The sequence below is a fragment of the Callithrix jacchus genome, chromosome 1 (assembly GCF_049354715.1).
Source record: "Callithrix jacchus isolate 240 chromosome 1, calJac240_pri, whole genome shotgun sequence".
Classification (NCBI taxonomy): Eukaryota; Metazoa; Chordata; class Mammalia; order Primates; family Cebidae; genus Callithrix; species Callithrix jacchus.
Genome location: NC_133502.1, coordinates 115832332 through 115851621, shown reverse-complemented (window position 1 = coordinate 115851621; position 19290 = coordinate 115832332). Strand labels below are relative to the sequence as shown.

The 19290-nt window shown below is 35.1% G+C and overlaps 1 protein-coding gene across 36 annotated transcripts in view; it reads left to right on the top strand.

Annotated features, from left to right (window-relative positions):
• The window catches only part of PTPRD (protein tyrosine phosphatase receptor type D), a 2336513-nt gene that overhangs the window by 1249424 nt on the left and 1067799 nt on the right, over positions 1-19290 (top strand). For all 36 annotated transcript variants that reach the window (XM_078368970.1, XM_035293431.3, XM_078368938.1 and 33 more), the window contains exon 8: positions 10645-10678. The gene's annotated coding sequence lies outside the window, so the exon portion shown is untranslated. The remainder of the gene's footprint in view (positions 1-10644; positions 10679-19290) is intronic.

The following is a 19290-nucleotide window of genomic DNA, read 5'->3' as shown; positions in this document are numbered from 1 at the left end:
AATTTTACAGAGGAACAAGTCTCATCAGTGTGAAAACTACAGAGGGAATAAACAGTGACACTAGAAGTGAAATTTGGCTTTTTGACTCCGTATTCTAAATCACTACAATATAACAATTTCAAAAAAAAAAGGCAGACACCAAAAAAAGACATTTAAATTTCAGATATTGATAAGCCAATCTACAGTGTTATAAATCAGGTAATAAGGGCTCAAACTTAAATGGTGATGGTAAGCCTATCTAACTTCCGAGACCAGCTCAGTTATGGAGACCCCAACCCAGGCAGTGCTAAAGGAATTAAGAAACAGACACAAAGATAAAGTGCAAAAGTGGGATCCGAGTGGGATGTCAGGAGGCTGATGGCATTCCCCAGCTGAAAGCTCAGAGCAGATACTGACTCATGTATTTATTCTCTATGAACAAGTGATTATTTTTAATAAGTGGGTGCTCAGTGTTTCTTCATAGAATAAAGATAGACTAAACAGGCAGATAGTGTCTGTTCACTACTAAAATAGAAATAAGCTAGAAAGCACTCTTTGCAAGTCAGCAATGGGGACAAGGTCATATGTCCTATTTTTTGTAAACTGGTTTAACTAGTGCATGACCAGTACACATTGCTTACTCTTCTAGTAGTTTTCTGCCTGGGGATGGCTCTGTGTTCCTTGCCATCACCTCTCAGCGAACAACATATATTCCACACACACATCAAGACCTTCTCCCAGAACTAATCTATCCAAAAAAGTATTTTATGAAATGAGTGCTAATACTATTCCCATTTACATGTGAAAAACTGAAGTTCAGAGAGGATAAGTGATTTGCTAATTTTCACAAGAGCACAGTGCTAATGGCAAACTCCTAATTCAAATCTAATCTGTTGAGATCCAGAGCTACAGCATTATAATAGACAAGAATCAGAACAAAATTCCTTTTCCATGGAAGACAATGAAGAAAATGTAAACAGGAGGAAGTATTTTCAATCTTTAAAGAATTTTTAAATCAAGGCAAATAAATCATGATCGCAGTCTGCCTAATGGTTATCAAATTAGCTTAAAACTTCTGCAATAGATTAAGAAAGAGAATGAATAAGGAACATGGGGGACATTTTGAAATAGGAAAGGTTGGGCATGGTGGCTCACGCCTATAATCTCAGCACTTCGGGAGGCTCAGGCAGGTGGATCATGAGGTCAAGAGTTCAAGACCAGCCTGGCCAAGATGGTGAAACCCCATCTCTACTAAAAATTCAAAAATTATCTGGGTGTGGTGGCACATGCCTTTAATGTCAGCTACTTGGGAGGCTGAGACAGGAGAATCGCTTGAGCCCAGAAGGTGGATGTAGCAGTGAGCTGAGATCAGACCACTGCTCTCCAACCTGGGTAACAGAGCAAGACTCCATCTCAAAATAAAATAAAAGAAAGAATGAAAGAGGAAAGTGTTCATATTAGATATTTTTTCAAGCTGACTGTTTCTTAACCATGCTCTTTCTTATCTCCCCTATAAAATAGCTCATTAATATTCTCCTTCCCCACAGACTCTTTCCTCAAGAATCCAACTTTGTCAATCTCTCTTATCCCAAAACACTCTTTCAGTCCTGCTTCCTGCTCTCAAAAACTTGCTTTAATCCCTTTGCTTTTGGGAATGATATAGAAAACTCAAGAATATATCAAATATATCAAAATTCTCCCTCTTAATAGTTTGGAATTGTGAAGAAAGAGACTGATCTACCCTTGAAAAATGAGTAAAACTTTGAGTGTGAAATGTCTTGATTTTAGTGAAAAGGTAGAAGTTTGTGAAAAAGGTGGAGGACTTTTCTTGATATTTCTTGAAGGCTCACACCTTCAACCATGTAGCATTCTTCTATATCTTACTTCCTCTATTCATTCCATTTATTTACTTCATGGAATGAAACTACATCTTACGGTCTACTTCAAGTTCAATGTTCTATACCTTCTAATTGAGAGTGAAAGACACAGACAAAAGAGGGCAGATTTTGGAAGTTCCTAAGCCAAAATCAAAGCAGTGGCCTAAACAATTATTGGCCCTTAACTTCTTTTTAACAGCATTTTTCAGGGGATAATTTTAATATGTTTCAAAAACATTTCTCTTCTTAGGTATATAAACATTCTCTTTAAAATCTTACTTTAGCTATTCAGTTTTCTCAGTATATTTTATTATTCCTCTAAATAGAGTGCAAAGGTAAATTTTAACATTAGCCCTTCATATTCCAAACCAAAGTTGTCCAAATAATACATTTTTAATGTACAAGGAAAATAATAGCAAAATTTAATGGCAAACTTGTAATATTTTTTAGCACAGATTAGTAAACATGCAGATAATATGCAAAGCCCTAGTGTTTGCAATGTTTTAGCAAATTACAAATTATCTCAAGAAGGAGAAAAGTCAAAGGGCAAACATCAGTACACATTTCAAAAGCTACATAAAAATGATTTCAGTGTTGGAAAAAAATCTTAGATGGAAACAATGCTGATAATGGGGGAAAACGCATTTTGTTAAACTGTCTCCCCAAGGTACGGGATAAAAATTCAATTTTGCACCAATCATAATAATGTCTTCTAGAGAGCATGCTTTATTCACAGCTTTATTTTGCTTTAAAAAAGAATAACAGAGCACAAACCCAAACTATAACTTAGCTAAAGCACAAGTCCCAAATTTACAATTTTATTAATTGAAACTGAAGCAGATTTACCTGGGCTTATGTTATAAAGCATGCCATGGAGCAGAATGTTTCCTGTGAAATCCATTTCTAGTGATGTCTATCTACGTATTTCTATTTAATTTAGGATTAAAGGGATTCTCATGATTTTATTTATTTTCACCTTATTGCTTCTACTGGAGTTAGATGAACATTGTTGCTTTGTCTACAACTTCTGTGGTGATTGGTAACCCTTGAGGAGCCTGAGAATCCATCACCTTAATCAAGAAGCCATTACAATTTTCCATGTTCAGTTATAACTTGCAAAAATAGGATCAAATAAAGAGAACAATTTTAACCTGCAACTACATTGTAAATTTGTTATATCTTCTTTTCCCAAAATGTATGACAGAGAAAATCAATATCATAATGTTATTTATTCCTACTGAAGATATAGTCTGTGAGTTTTAGATTTTGAAAGGAAATCAGGAGGAAATGAAGGAGAGTGTTTCCTGTAAGAAATGCTTAGTGGCTGGAATAATAAAGGAAAGGGCTGGTAGAAATTGACATATCATTAGGGTGCCACTGGGATGTTATTCTGAATCCAGAAATGATGGGAAAAGAAGCATGATTTTATGGAATCCTAAATCACAAACCAATTGATTTTGTTAATTGGGGCACAAAGCACAGAACATGGCATAAAGTGGGGACTTGGAAAAGACTAAATTAAACCATCCCATCCCCATCCGGCTCAGGACATTAATTTTGTTGCAACTGGTGTTCCGTTCCCACTGTTAATATTTGGACTTCTTGGGCTCTAGCCTAAACTCTCTGCTGTGCTACTTATGTTCCCTCCAATTCCCTTGTCTTCATCTATGATCTCTGTGATAATGATTCTCAGTGTTTCTCTCTAGTCCTAGACTCTCCACTGAACTACAGGTTCCTACATCCAACTTCCTATTTCACACTTGTATTCACATACCTAAGATATGTCCTACCTAAAATGGCTAAAATGTGTGTTGGTTCTTATCAACACAGCTGATACAGATATAGTATATTTCTCCTTTTCCAGTCTTGCCCATCTCAGTAAATACCACTAATATCCACTTGGTTGCTAAAATTTCAAACTAGCAATCATCCTTTATGCCTTTTTTTCACTCATTACATCAATCCATTAGCAAGTCTTGTTTTACCTTCAAAATATATTCCAAATCTATCCAAACCTACCCAGTTTTCTCCATCTCCAACTATACTTCAGTCTAAATGACTACCAGTTCTAACCTGGAAAGTTTCAAAACTGATCTTCCAGTTTTTGCTCCTTCTTTGGCTTTCAGTTTTCTACAGAGTAGCCAGAGGCATGTTTAAGAGAAAATCATAATGCCACTCAACTTCTTAAAACCCTCCAATGACTTTGTATTGCCCTTGGAATACAAATCCAAATTTCTTAGCACTGGCCTACATGCAGTCCTTAATCTGGCCATCTACCTCTCTAATTGTATGTTTTACCACTCTGTTTGGCTTATTAGATTCTAGTCACATTGGTTTTTTCTGTTGCTTGAATGTAAGTACACACAAGGCCTTGTGTGCTAAGTATCCCTTTACATAAATATTCTGTCTTCTTACCTTGCATGGCTGACTTGTTCTGTGTTGCTCAGGCCTGGTCATCCAATCTAAATATTCTTCCTCTGAGCTCTATTACCTGTTTTATTTTCTCCATTTCACTAATTATCTGAGATTTTTTTATTCCTTTATTTGCTTAACTGTTCATGGTCTTTCTCTCACCCTCTATGCCACAATAATGTAAGTAGGAAATATGTTCACATGGTTACCACTATATCCCCAGTGTCTAGAATAGAATATAAAACATAGTAGGCACTAAAAATATTTGTTTCGTAAACATTTAAAATTTTGTTTAATTAACAAAGAAAAAATTAATAATCAAATTATCTCTTACTCATTTTAACTCACTATATTTACTTACTGATTTGTTTGATATTACACCACTGTCGAATCACTGGATTTATCACATGGTTAAAATATGTTTTAGAATGTAAGAGAAAGGAATAAATGAAATAGAGTCATTTTATAGAAGTATAGAGAGTGATTACACAGTACTTTTAAAATCTAATAAGTGCATCTTACTTGAGGTATGGTTAGCTTCCTGGTGAGAGAAAGAGAAAGAAAGAAAATATTCATGTCAATATTTAGAAATGTATCACAACCTGTACATGTGATATCACAATTCTTGGACATTATTCATACATTATTCTTTTAAGATTACTTCTACTCTTTTATTATTAATTTATTTAAGACTGCTCTGTCACCCAGGCTGGAGTACAGTGGCACAATCTTGGCTCACTGCAACCTCTGCCTCCTGAGTGCAAGCAATTCTCCTGCCTCAGTCTCCCAAGTAACTGAGACTACAGGCTTGTGCCACTATGCCCGACAAATTTTTTGTATTATTAGTAGAGATGGGGTTTCACCATGTTGACCAGTGTGCTCTTAAACTCCTGACCTCAAGTGATCCACTTGCCATCGGCTCCCAAAGTGCTGGGATTAAAGGCGTGAGACATCGCACTCGGTGCCTCATTCTTTTTTTTGCCCCCATGAGACAACTGTTGAACCATCTCACCCTAATTTTCACATCCCATACATATACCCTCTCATGACATTATGTTTCTTTGCTTCTCTGGGCAACATTATAGATAATTTCTTCAGCTCTGTTTGCCCATTAATTCTTCCTTTAGTTGTGTTTACTATATTGGTATATTTACTTTATTTCAATTACAACATTTTTCTAAAAATTGGTACCCATTGAAAACTGTCTTGTTCTTTTGAATAATGTCTTTCATATATCTGCTCTGACATCTTTTATTTTTAATAATTTAAAATATTCATTTTATAATCTATGTTTGGAATTGCATAATCTGAATATTTTGATATTTCTATTCTTGATCTTGATCTCTGTACTGACTTTCACTCCAGATTTCCTCATGAGTTTTATAATTATGGATTTGAGCTGCTATGTAACAGGACTTTGTGTTGATAAATCCTAAGCATCCTCTGTTGAGAATATACCCTTCCAGAAAAATTTGATGATTGAATTTATGAGGTAACAACACAGGAATGCTTTTTTATTTAATCTCCCTTTAGGATTTCTTTGTCCTTGTGGGTGGTATAAATTCAAATCTGAAACATTTGTGAGAGATTTCTAAGAAAGACTTTTTATCACTTCTCCTAGATATCCCAAAGCTCTTCTTTAAGATTGACAAATGTCCCAGGGAACATCCAAATATCACTAACTTCATATTATCCATTTCTACTTTTTTCTTCAATATTAGCCACTGATCATTTCTGTACTGTATTTTTTCAAGGATACATTATGTTTGTCATATTTTATCCAGTATTTCAATTAATATTGTTTACTGTTGGTTTACAATATCTGACACATATTTTTTGGCAAAAATGAACCAACTTTCATTTGTATTTTTTTGTTTACCCTGTAATAAACATAAAGAACTCACGATGATGACTGTGTTAGCCCATTCTCACACTGCTATAATGAATTGCCTGAGACTGGGCAATTTATAAATGAAAGAGGTTTAATTGCCTCACAGTTCTGCATGGCTGGAGAGGCCTTGGGAACCTTACAACCATGGCGGAAGGGGAAGCAAACACCTCCTTCTTCACATGATGGCAGAAAGAAGTGCCGACGAAAGAGGGAAAAGCCCCTTATAAACCTTTAAGATCTCTTTTGAACTCACTCATTATAAGGAGAACAGTAGCATGGAGATAACCGCCCCATAATTCAATTGTCCCTCCGGATGCATGGGGATTTGGGGACCTACAATTCAAGATGAGATTCAGGTGGGTATACAGCCAAACCATATCGATGAATGGAGAAAGAATTATTTGTATTTTAGGGGAAAAAAAAAAGAAAAAAAAAAAACCTAACGTTTGGCCTTCCTGTTTCATGGAGAAAGGCTGGTCCGTATTTTTTGCTCAGGGGCTGTTTGAAGACCATAGGTAGTAAGGTCAGTCATACCAATTACCCTTCCAACCCAGTTCCTTGCCCTGTTACTGTTCACCTTCTACCACTTAAGTCCAAGTCCTGGACTTATGCCTGACTGATATGAGAAATAAGGACTGGAGTTATGGTATCAGAAAAAGGAAATGCCAAAGGAAAGAGATATCTGATGTAATTAGAAAAGGGGGATTTCTCTGACTACTTGTGTATCTCTGTCTGTATGTGTGTGTGTACATGCGTGTGATAGAAAGAAAGAAACAGAGATGATATGTATATTTGCATGTATGTGTTTCAGTGATATTCTGAAACTCATAAGAATTTCATTGCAAAAATAATTTTATATGCCCAGAATGAGTACCTATTTGCATTTATTTTTATAATTATTTCTATAATTGATTCTATAAGTCAATGCAGAGATAGCTGGCTTATTCCTACCACCTGCTTAGTACAGATATACAGAGAAGGTAATAATACATATTTAATTTTTTCTTCACTGTATTTTCCAACAGATCATATGATCACAATATTGGGACAATATCCAACTTAGTATTCTGTTCCTGCATTCAAATGCCAGGATTCTTTTATAGAAAATAGACACCCTTTATAAGAATTAAATTGTCAAATACGGAGAAGTGGATGGCTAATTCTAAATGTTATTTGAATAAGTTTGCATCTGAAAGGTTCTCAGGAAACTTCTTTTTAGGAGTAACTTTCTGTAGGTGCATATGCTGTCCATAGATCTCTTGTTTTGATTTAACTCCATTTCCTCACTCTTACCAGCATCTCGAGAGTCAAAGCAAAAGCTCCAAAATTGTTTACAGTATCTTCCTTATTCACTGAATCCATAGTTTACACTTAGTAATTGTCTATATTAACTAGAAGGATTTCTATATTTTCCAGATGCCACTCTCAGGACCTAATCAAAATTCTTTGGAGGGTAGGGAGGCATGGTGGAAATGAATGGAAAATATATTTGGACAGAAAAAAATTTTGGTTTGATAAAGGAAGTGAATTAGTTCCACAGTTAACAATTATAGATCATTGAAAATATTTTGTAGTATTAGAAGGACAGATTTTTATTGGTCCTTTTATTTGGTGTTTTCGATCATGTGAAAGAAAATTTCCTTTTAAATGTCCCCAGAACAGATACTGGGAACATTTAAATATTTCCTGCTTTAAATTTCTCTCCAGGGAGAGTTTCTTAGTTAAATTTTTCTTACCGTTTGAGTAAAATGGAATACTGCCATTGAGTCATTATTTGTAGGAATCCATAGATCTCTGCAGTTCCTTACCCAACTGTATTACCTCTGGAACAGAAATGCAAGGCAGCAATAAATCAAGGGGTACTTACAACTCATATTTTTCTATTTGCTCATCTACCAATGCCAGCCCCCCAAAAAAAATCAATAGGTAAAGTTAGGTCTATCCACACTCTACTTTTTAAAGAAAGTCAAAATAATATAGATGATAGGTATTAGTAATTATAACAAAATTCAATTCACTTTTATTAATATTTTTAAGGTACTTCCATGATTATTTAACACATGTATTAGTCTGTTCTCATTCTGATAATAAAGGATATACCCAAGACTGGGTAGTTTAGAAAGGAAAGATGTTTAATTGATTCACAGCTCCACATGACTGGGAAGGCCTCACAGTCATGGCAGAAGGTGAATGAGGAGCAAAGTCACATCTTATATGGCAGCAAGCAAGAGAGCATGTGCAGGGGAACTCCCCTTTATAAAACTATCAGATCTTAAGAGACTTACTCACTATCATGAGAAGAGCATAGGAAAGACCCAGTCCCATGATTCAATTACCTCTCACTGGGTTTCTCCCATGATATGTGGGAATTATGGGAGCTACAATTTAAGATGAGATTTGGGTAGAGACACAGACAACCCATATTAGGACACTGAAAACTTTGACTTTTAGAAGGGAAAATATCCACTAATAACCTAGATGTAAACTTGACTACCAACACATTTTAAATTACTGAGTATTATTCTACTCTAGGGGTGTCTTTAAATCACAATTACTTTGGAAACAAAATTTTAATTATGTGTTAGGTCATGTTCCTCCTATGATTAGAACTAGAGGGGATTGGAATGAAGAGCACAAAATCTAAGAAACTGAATGTTTAAATATCACATTCTATGCTTTAGGTACAAAGTACCTCTTAAAGTCCTCCTCCTTACCAAATTAAGAAACCTGTGGTTTTATTTTAAATACTTATGTTAAAGTCTTTACATCTGTTATTTAAAATTGTATGATTCAATAATACTTTCTCTTGATATGTAATATATTGCATGTGACAGTAAAAAGAAATCTTAATGAAATAGAATAGTGGATTTATAATTATTTTAGATAAACAACACAAAAAACTCTAATGTGAGTAACTGCACAGAATTGTTTGACAACTTTTTGAAGTCTGAAGTGATAGTGGGCCCAGAAGAAGAGTAAAGTATGAGACTTTGTGGGTATTTAATACACCTGTATGCTTCATATAGACAGAGTCTGATCTGGCATAGTTGGCTAAGAGTATAAAATTACCAAAAAGGCAATGTTATTATTTTATTTTCCATAAGACGACAAGTTCTCTTTTCTCAGATTATGCTAATAACTTCCATCTTGCTCATGGGGTGACCATGTTCATAGTTTAAAGCAAATCTGTCACTGTTCCTCAAAACACTAATCACCTTTCCATACAAAATTTAATCCTGCAGGGGAAAAACATGTTTTTTTTTAATCTAAAAACTAATAAAGAAAATTTGTTCCCATAAATTTAATCTAAAAACTAATAAAGAAAATTTATTCCCATAAAATTTATCCATAAAGAATATTCTTTTTACTTTCAATTGCTTAATTTATTTTTTGTGAAACTAAAAAGTTTTATTCATAGGGTATATTAGTATGTCTTTAACAGTGAAGTTTTATTAGCAGAGACTGCAATGCAAAATACACTTTTCACTTAAAGAATGATTGATGAAATATGGAAAATGTGTACCATAGGCTATCTATACACTAAATGAATTGTTTCCTTTAGCTCAACTAGCATTTTCTGCACATCTTCAGAGGCATAGCAGGAAGTCTTCTGGATAGGGAACAATGAACAGCGTTAAGGCATAAACGCCAATATGGGAAACACACACAAAATAGAATATGTTAAGTACTGTTAAAAATATATAAAATATGTTGGGAACATCTAGAAAGAGAATAATTTCTTCTCTAGGTGTCAAGGCAAGTTGTACTGAAGAGATGTTAACTGAGCTGGACATAAGGAATGGGCAGAAAAAAATATTGAGGCAGGGCAAATGGAGTAAACTGAAATATGGAAGGAAAGAAGGGAGAAAGGAAAGGAGGGAGGGAAGGGAAAGTGGGCTTACAATTTGAGAGTAGGGTACAAGGGAAAATAGTGGGAGATAAATTTGAAAGGTAGCATGAGTATATGCATTGGAGAATTATGGAAAAGAATCATTGAAAGAATAGAAGCAACCTCCTAAAGCTCCTGAATGCTGTGCTAAGTACTCTAACTTGTTTTGGGTAGGCAACAGAGAGAATTTTTGAGCTAAGGAAGGTGCCATGTAAGTATATGGCATATAAGTATATGGCACTGCCAGAGCTGTGTATGAGGACAAGCATTTTGAATTGTGTTTGTGCCAGGACCAAGACTGTATTAAAGAGATGACTCTGTATTTCTGCCTTTTAAACATGTATATCAGAAGAAAAAAATGGTGTGGGGTATGCCTGTAAAAAAAAAATTAAAAAAAAAAACAAATAATCTGTTTTAGCCTCAAAATAGTGGTGATGAAACACTTTCATCTGAAATAAATGATGGCGACCAGACAATGTATCTTCATTGCTTACTTAATTTTGCTTCTGTAGGTATGTTCATAACATGTGTTTGAAGACAATTTGAAAGGTTTTGTTTTATGATCACAATATCAAAATACATTTTTGTTGTTTCAGATGATGGTGCCTGTCCATTAACTGAACAACTGTGGTAAGTTTATTTTGCTCATCTCATATCTGCATGGAATGCTTTTTTTTTAATATCCCAAAGGATTTATTTTACCTATAAAACGTTTTGTTAAAATTCCTTGAATGAGTTTCCTTCTGGCAATCCATTAGGAATTTTAGGATGTTTTGTTTCTTCTTTTCAATTAAAACCAAGACTTTAGTTTTCAACCAGATTTTGTCAACAGAGATGTTTATTTTCACAGATGCTTCACTTACTCAAACTTTAACTATCTCCCAATGTACTGGGAAAGTAATATCCAGTTGTTAGTTACTCTTTTAGTAGTTAGAAGAAATACTTTATGGTTTTTATAGTGACAGCAGAATACCCAGTATTTCCTGGCAAGAAGAATTTTTTTTTGATTTCTCTATTATCCTTACAATAAGAGAAAGAAAAAAGATAATTTATATTCCCTAACTTACATAATTGCCTTATATTGCTATGATTATTCATTGGAAACTAAGATGAGTGAGTATAACTTGGATCAATATAGTTCATCTCTGGAGAAGTTTCTACCCATTTATGCCTCTCTTGGAAGAATAAACACAACATATTTGTGCACTTTCACATACTGGTAAACTGGTATTTTCAAGGATTCTCTGCATAATGCCAGACTTAGAAAAAAAGAAAACTGCACATCAAATTGTTACTCATTTTACTTATTGAGAGTTGACCAGTTTAGAGCAGATTAAGCGAAAGTATTGCATTTTTTGTTCTTATTCAATTGCAGTAAGGAAAACGTTATGAAAGAGTGTCTTTGTATAGCATCCTCCCCCTTCCCTCAGACTAGACTGCTTGGTAAAATAAGAGACGGCCAGAGTGGGAGCTGGTTGGCAATAGGATAACAAGTTTGAAGGTGTAAAAAAATTTACATAGGTTTTGGATAAGAAAGAATAGAGCAACTGTATGAGATGATGTATGTGGTGTGACTTAAGAACAAGCAAATGTTGGAGAAAAAAATTAAATGCCTTATCATATATTACATTGGTGCTTCTCAAACCTTGATTTGTCTATGGGTAATATGGGCTATCTTGTTAAAATGCACATACTGATTTAGAATCTGAGCTGAAGTAGGGCCCAAGTATCTTCATTCTTGATTTCTATAAGCTCCCAGGTAATGCAAAGCTGCTGGTTTAAAGACCACACTGTAAATAGCAAGGGAGAATATAAATAAATCTCTCCCTTTGGCTCCTCTCCAAGGGACTTCAATCAAGACATTAATTTTCAGATGTTTGATTTGGACTTCACTTTTAGCGCTCTTGATTCAGTGTTCAAAGATTGTCTTAAGATTACAGAAAAAGTGCTGTTTTAGTTCAGCCACATACAAAAAGAACTGGGTCTTGAATAGCTTCTGTGTCTGTTTTCCCTGTTATTACCTGATTATTCCAGGGTAAACTGTAAAGGATCAAAGAAAGTCAATCTCTTGGCCAAGTAATTTTTGAGTGAACAAAGCACAAGATTTTACAAACATATAAATATATTATTCTAATATTGCAATCTACTCAAAGGCAATCATATCATCACCTCGTAATAGTCTAATTACAAAAAGCAACAACAATGGTTGTGGGGTAGATAGTCCTAACCATAATACAAGTAGACATTATCATCATTATTATGCTTAAAGATACTTGAGTTTTGCTTGAAAATGTGATAAAATGCTTTTGGTTTTGTGTCACATTCCTACTGACGTTATGAATACTTTCTAGTCTAATTGTTCAGCTTGTTCAGATCTCAAGATAACTGAGAAAAGGGGATAGATGCCAAAGTTGGTAGGGTTTGTTAGTAACCATAAATAATGGGGCCAAGAGGCCTAGTCTACTGGTGCAAAGAAATCTGAAGAATTTTCTGAAACCCCGAAAGTCTTGTAGGCGATGGAGAAGACCATGGAAGTAGAAATTTCAAAATCAAAGTTTTCTGCTAAAACTCTCATTTCTTAAACCAGGTAGCATATCAGAATCACCTGTGAAGTCGAAAAGGATAGTTAGACCTGGGTACAACACAAACCAATTAACTCATTTCAAGGTACATGAAGCCTAACATCTAAACTTTGATGCTTCCGCTCCCTGGTGATTATATCAGGAAATGGAGTTGAGAACCATTCCCTTATATTAGTGCCTGAAATTCTACATTTTCAACAAGTTCTTAAGTGAAGTCTGTGTTGCTGCTTGGTGGACCACACTTTGAGTAGCAAGGACCTACTAGACTCCATACTTTCGTTTTTATGTTCCTGGGAGGATCCGCATCACCTGGGAGTAGTCATCTTCTCTCTAAGGATGAGGGGAGGAAGAGGAAAGGTAGAAAAGAGAGAGAAGACATCCAATTGGCACATGGTATAGACATGGTAGAATGCATAGCTCCCCACAGGATTGAATTTATAGGTCAATGGAAAAATTCCTGTACCAAAATATCTCCTCTAATTAAATCATATGGTACCTGAACATGCATTATTAAAATTCATTTGATTTCACTGCATTCCAAAGCTGACTATGCAAACATGATCTTTTGGTGCAATTGTTACAATTATAGAGCATGGAAGGATGAGTAGGGTGGGCAGGGATCTGAATTATAATAATCATCCCAGATGAGTCTAATAAAAAATGGATCCTGGAAGCCATTGTTTTAAACCACGCAACACCATCTTTCTTGACTTTCTTTCGATATGCATACATATTCCCATTCTTTAAACCAATAATTTATATATACTATTCTATGCATCAATAGAACTCAATATAACAAGATAATAATAACTAAGAGCTACATGGTGATGACTATTTGCCAGTCACTGTTCAGAGTTTCATATTTATAAGGACTATTCTAGATAATACGTGCTCTTATTATGCTCTTTATATATCAGAAAACTGGAGCACAAAAATATTAGATTGCTAAAATTTACATAACTGCTAAGTGTTAGAACTGGAATTCAAACCCAAATACTCTGGCTCTACAAAACATTTTCTGTAAACTTCCAATCAGTTGTGAATTGATCCATGTATTCAACAAACACTTCTGGAGGAGCTTTTATACACTAGGCAATTTTTAAAATACTAGGAATAGAGCACTAAAGGGAATAACAATAAAATCTCCTCCCCTATGGAGATGTCCTTCTAGTGCAAGATGCAAGCTCTTATTTTTAGAACAGCCAGAATTTTTAAAAAGACAAATATAGCCATTCTGTTTCTGAATGATCTTGTCAAATCCCTTTACCTGTTTAGTAATCTGATTAAAAGATGTAAAGGGACATGTAAATAACTTATTGTTATTACTTTACATCGTCTTTTAGCATAATATAAGTTTTATGTGTATGTATGGTTTTAAAATGTCTTAATGAAAAGAATTGACTTTCCCATGGAGTAGACACTAAGGGCATCATGAAAGCACTAGCTATCAGGAAGGTGTTGGTGGCAATGTTGTGGTATTCATGTTGGCATGGGTGCTAGTAGTTATGATATTTGTGATAATGGTGATGATGACTGAAATGATGAAATTGATGGTAATTGCTACCACTTATTAAGCACTTACTATGGCTCAGGTCTTGTGCTAAATTATTTATATTCAGTATTCAATCCATTCCACAGCCTTGTGGAAATAATAATATAATTTAGAGCTCAAGAATCTGAGGATTAGGATGCTTAAACAACTCACCCAAGTCACATAGCTCAGCAAATAATGGAGGCTGACTTCAACCCCAAATATATTAATTATCTATTGCTATGGAAGAAAGCACTCTAAATTTCAGTGGCTTAAAATAGCAATTTGTTATTCCTCATGATGATAAGAGCAGACTGACTGTGCAATTATTCTGCTCCACTCAATGTCAGTAGGGATCCCTCATGCAGCTACATTCAGCTAAGAGTTTAACTGGGGGTCTCAGTTCCCTTCCATGTAGCCCCTTTTTCTATATGGTGAGTCGTCTTGCGATGGCTGTCCACATGTCCTGTCTCTATAGCAGAATAGCCTGGTTTTTCACATAGCACGCAGTTCAGCTCCAAGTTTTGCAAAGGACAATCGCAATTACAAGTGCCGCTCCTGGTATCAAGCTTGCTAAAGTCCCATTGGTCAAAATAAGTTGCATGAACAAGCCCAGAATTAAGAAGATGACAAGTGTAAGCATACCTGAAGGCATGGTTAGGTCTATCACACCAAATATTATTGCAGGACTTCCTCCTCAGTTCAGCTAAAACCGATTCTAGTTACATGGCCAGGAAAGATTAGGCTCGTGGACACAGAGAAGGTGTGTTTTATTTATTTATCCAATAAATAAAACAGAATTTATTGGAAAAAAAAAAAGAAAAGAAAAAATTTTTCAGCAGAGCAGGAGGGAAGCCGATTAACCAGCTCCGGCCTCGTCACGCAGGAACTTAAGGGACCAGGGTCTTCCCCTCTAAAAATGACAGGAACTTCTGTGGCTCCACCCCATTCTCCCAGTGCACAGGCCAGTCAGAGGTTCTCCAGGGAGCCCCTTTTTACTTGGCTATCTCAATGTGGCTGACTCTAATTACAGTAATACAGTTTCATTACTGTAGCATATTCCCTCCCTGAGGAGGTTGAACGTAAACACTGGAAGAAAGCAGACTACAAAGTATTGTTGAAGAGGCATCGCAGACAGATTTGACTTGGGCTTATTCCAATAACAGGGGGTAGCCAAGAAGAAATGCATTCTAGAAAATTTACTATTATGTAAATGGCAAGGTTCAGTGTTCAAGAATTCAGAAACTTTGAAAGGATCTCTTTATAGCCTGATTATCAAATTAGCCTAGAGTCATGGCAAAGGTGGGAAAATTGAACATTTACAAACCGGAATTCTGTTGGCCTAATGTAGGATCCCATTCTCAGAAGTGCGCATCTCCATGCAGCTAGACAACAGGAGGGACCGTGGCGATTTTGTATCTACTGATACTAGACAATTTTATCTCAGTTGAATCCTCAAGACCAAACCCAAAGCATGAAGAAAAGATCTTGATTTGAAAGATACAAAAGCTAAGACTTCTGCTGTTACCAATGACTTACCTGCAATGTATGGAAGTCTCCTTTTGAGGTTGTGAATAACTTCGCATTTTAAGCAGGTTTATGTCCCAATAGGCCTGTCAGAATGACTTAACTAGAAAACAAACAACCCACAGAGCTTTATCACTGCAGTTGTCAGCACACCCCAATTATCGTACATAGCACACTGCTCTTGCTGAGGGCCAAGGGGAGTCTCAGTTGTCCAGCAAGACCATAATGAAATAAGGAGTTTTGCCTCGCTGCTTTCCCGGCTATTTCTTTTTTCAGGAACTCCACAGAGAACATTTGTCTCCAGGACTATAAATTTGGTACTTTTCACCAGCTCTAGATTTTCTCTGTTGCTTAAGAGTAGTAAGGATCAACAGCCTACTCTCACCATTTAGGGACTAACAATGTGGAAAATTGAGTGAACTCAGTATGATTGCCACTCAAGGGTTCTCTATGTGAACCAGAGTCTTCTTTAAATTTTGAAATAAATTCCACATAAGAAGGCAGAAAGAAACAAACTGTGTGTGGAAGAAAATGTTTTTGCTTTTTCTTAACACGGAATGGAAATAGAGTGGCAATCCCTTCTATTATGACTAGAAAAAAGGCCCACTTCCCATGTTCTTCTAGGAAGTTTGGTTTTACTACTTAATAAAAAACTGAAAATATGTTACTATAAATGGAAGAGAAATAATACCCTGATTTATCAAGTAGAGATTTCTAAGTTGCACCAACATAATAATTGGGTGCATATACAAATGAGGACTCACATGTACAGAATTCAAATTTTGTGTATGCAAAACAGATAATTGTACAATCAGAGGAGTACCTTGATTAAAATCATTGTATATGTAAATTCATCATTTGCTAGAGCAGTCATATTTTGGCACATGCATGCATAATTAGTGATTTCTAATTTAAGGTAATTTCATGGTAGAAATAGTCTTACCTAGTGGTGCTCATGTTTTACCCATTAGTCAAATCAAATCTTATATTTTTTATTTTTTATTTCAATAATCACATTGTCATTTAAAACATGAAATGTCTCCTTGTTTATCAATATCATTGAAAAATTAGAGTAATTTATACCCTCTTGTATTGAAAACTGGCTACACAATTACTCCTTGGAAAATACTATTAATATGTCAAACACTGATTTACTTTCAATTTGGGGGCTTGTTCTAAATGATAAAGCAGTATATGTGTAGCATATATAGAATATCCCTGATCATAAACCTTCCATTTATTTCCCATTTTATTCACATTTGACATTTCTGAAAGTTAAATAGATTTAAAAGTCAATTTGCACACTTAATATAGACTCTTATCCTTAAAGCAACCCTCCACTTAATAATACATCTTACAATAAAAACCATCTTGTTATCAAGATATCTTGAAAAACACTATCTAGCAATCAACACTGTCTTCTCAGAAATCCAATCTGGTTATCAACTACAACAAACACTTGCATATGATTACTATGTGCCAGGCGACTGCTCCTCACAACCAGCATGGAAGATGGATTTACTGTATTTCAAAGATGAGGAAACTGAAACACAGGACACTTATGTGTTAATAACTCTTTCAAAGTCACACAGCAACTGCTTGACAAATTGAGGAAATTCAGAACTTGGTAAGACTGTGCCTGCTGTCCTCCTGAAAGGCAACGCTAAGTCGGCTTCAGTTGCTTCTGTAAAGCATGTGTAACTGTATGAAAAGTTGTAATGAGATCTACTTATCCAAGAATTACCTCCTCGTTCTCTTCTTTTACCTATCCTAAGGCAATAATAATATTAATAATATATTTAAATGTTTTTTAAATATTTTCTTCTTTCTTTTACTGTCTTATCTTTTATTGTTTCTTGGAATATTCTGGGACATTAGAAAGCTGTTTAGAGAGCCTGGAGAACCCCAAGACAGAATCTACCATTGGCTGATACAGTGGACAAGTGTTTCATGGAGCCCAGGAATTTTTTTTCCCATTTTTCTTAATAACTATATTATAGAAGTAACAATTTAAGTACTTTTGTATTTCATTTCACAAAGTCTTTGCTCAGAACTCTCCAAGGGCTTCGTAGTCTTACTCAGAATAAAAGCCAGAGTCGTTACATTGGCCTTCAAAGTTGCCCAAGACCTAGCCTCCTGTCTGCCACCTCTCCCACCTCCATCTTCCTCTTTCACTTGCTTAAGCTAATCTGGCTTCCCCGCTGTCCCTGGAATCCCCAGCAATCTCAGGCCTGAGGACTTTTGCCTCTGCTCTCTGTACCTGGAGTGCATTCTCATATAACAGCATGTGACTTCCCCTAGCAACCTTGAAGTCTCTGCTGAAATGTCACCCTACCACAATGCTTTTCTCCCACCTCTATCTCTTCTTATCCCACTTAATACTCTTAATCTACTTTCCATTGCCTCCAGAGCTCTTACCTACCTTGTCTTTTATAAATCTATTTATTTGTCCAGCCTTTAATACTAGAACCTATAGAAACTATAGAAGCTGTAAGAAAGGAGTGACTTTGTTTAGGATATTTTCTGCTGTATCCCCAGCCTCTGGCACAGAGTACATGCTCAGTAACTATATGTTGCACAAATGGACAGTCAAATTATAGAAGTAAACAAGTAAATGAATATTCTAGGACTCTATTCAAGGATTCCCTACTTAGTTGTTGCTAGAATGACTGCCTGTTAGTTACAGTACCAAACAGTTTCCTTTACAGAATAACGCACATGAATATATATTCAAGGTTTGTCAATGTTTGATGCATATCATTTTATGTGAGTCAAGTAAAAAAGGTGAAACTTAAAGTTATTGCAATTAAAGATAAATTACTGGAAAATATGATTAGGGTTTTACTATTTTAGAATATAATAAAAGCAATAGCTAAGCACTATGCTGCTAACTATATATTATCCCTATTTTACATGTCTTACATATATTATCAGATTTAATCTTCACCACTACCTTATAATGGAGGCACTATTATTACCTCCATTTAATAAATGAGAAAAATGAGGCAGAGAAAAAGTTTAGTTACTTGCCCAAAGTGAGAGACAAACCCATAGACTCCTATTACAAATGGAAACATATGCATATATATTTCTCCCACACTGATTTATTGTTAAGTACCAAGTCTCCCTAATGATCCTGATTAAAATACCCACTTTGGAAGATTGTTTTTCCGAAGAGTGGCAATATTATTGCATCCCCTTATACTCGTTATCTCAGAAAGCCTGTTTTTTTTTTAATTTTTTCTGAGTGTTTGAGAAATTATCTTGGAGAAATTAACAAAATGCATCAGTATACACATGCTACATACTTTCCTTAGCCTAATACCTATAATTACAGGAATAAAAAGATTTTCATTAAAATTTTTTTCAATGGCAGTTTTTGCCTCATGTATTTAAAACTTTCCTGTTATAGTCTGCTTTTTAATCATGTTTCATCATAAACTTGTATATGAAAACAAGCTTGTGATTGAATGAAGCCTCGTAATCATTTACTGTTGCTTTCTCTTTAGTACCTGATTGATGCTTAAAACTAAGGTAACCATAATCTTAGTTTACTTGGACAGTCCTAGTTCATGTCTCTTCTCCAAGTGCAATTATTAACA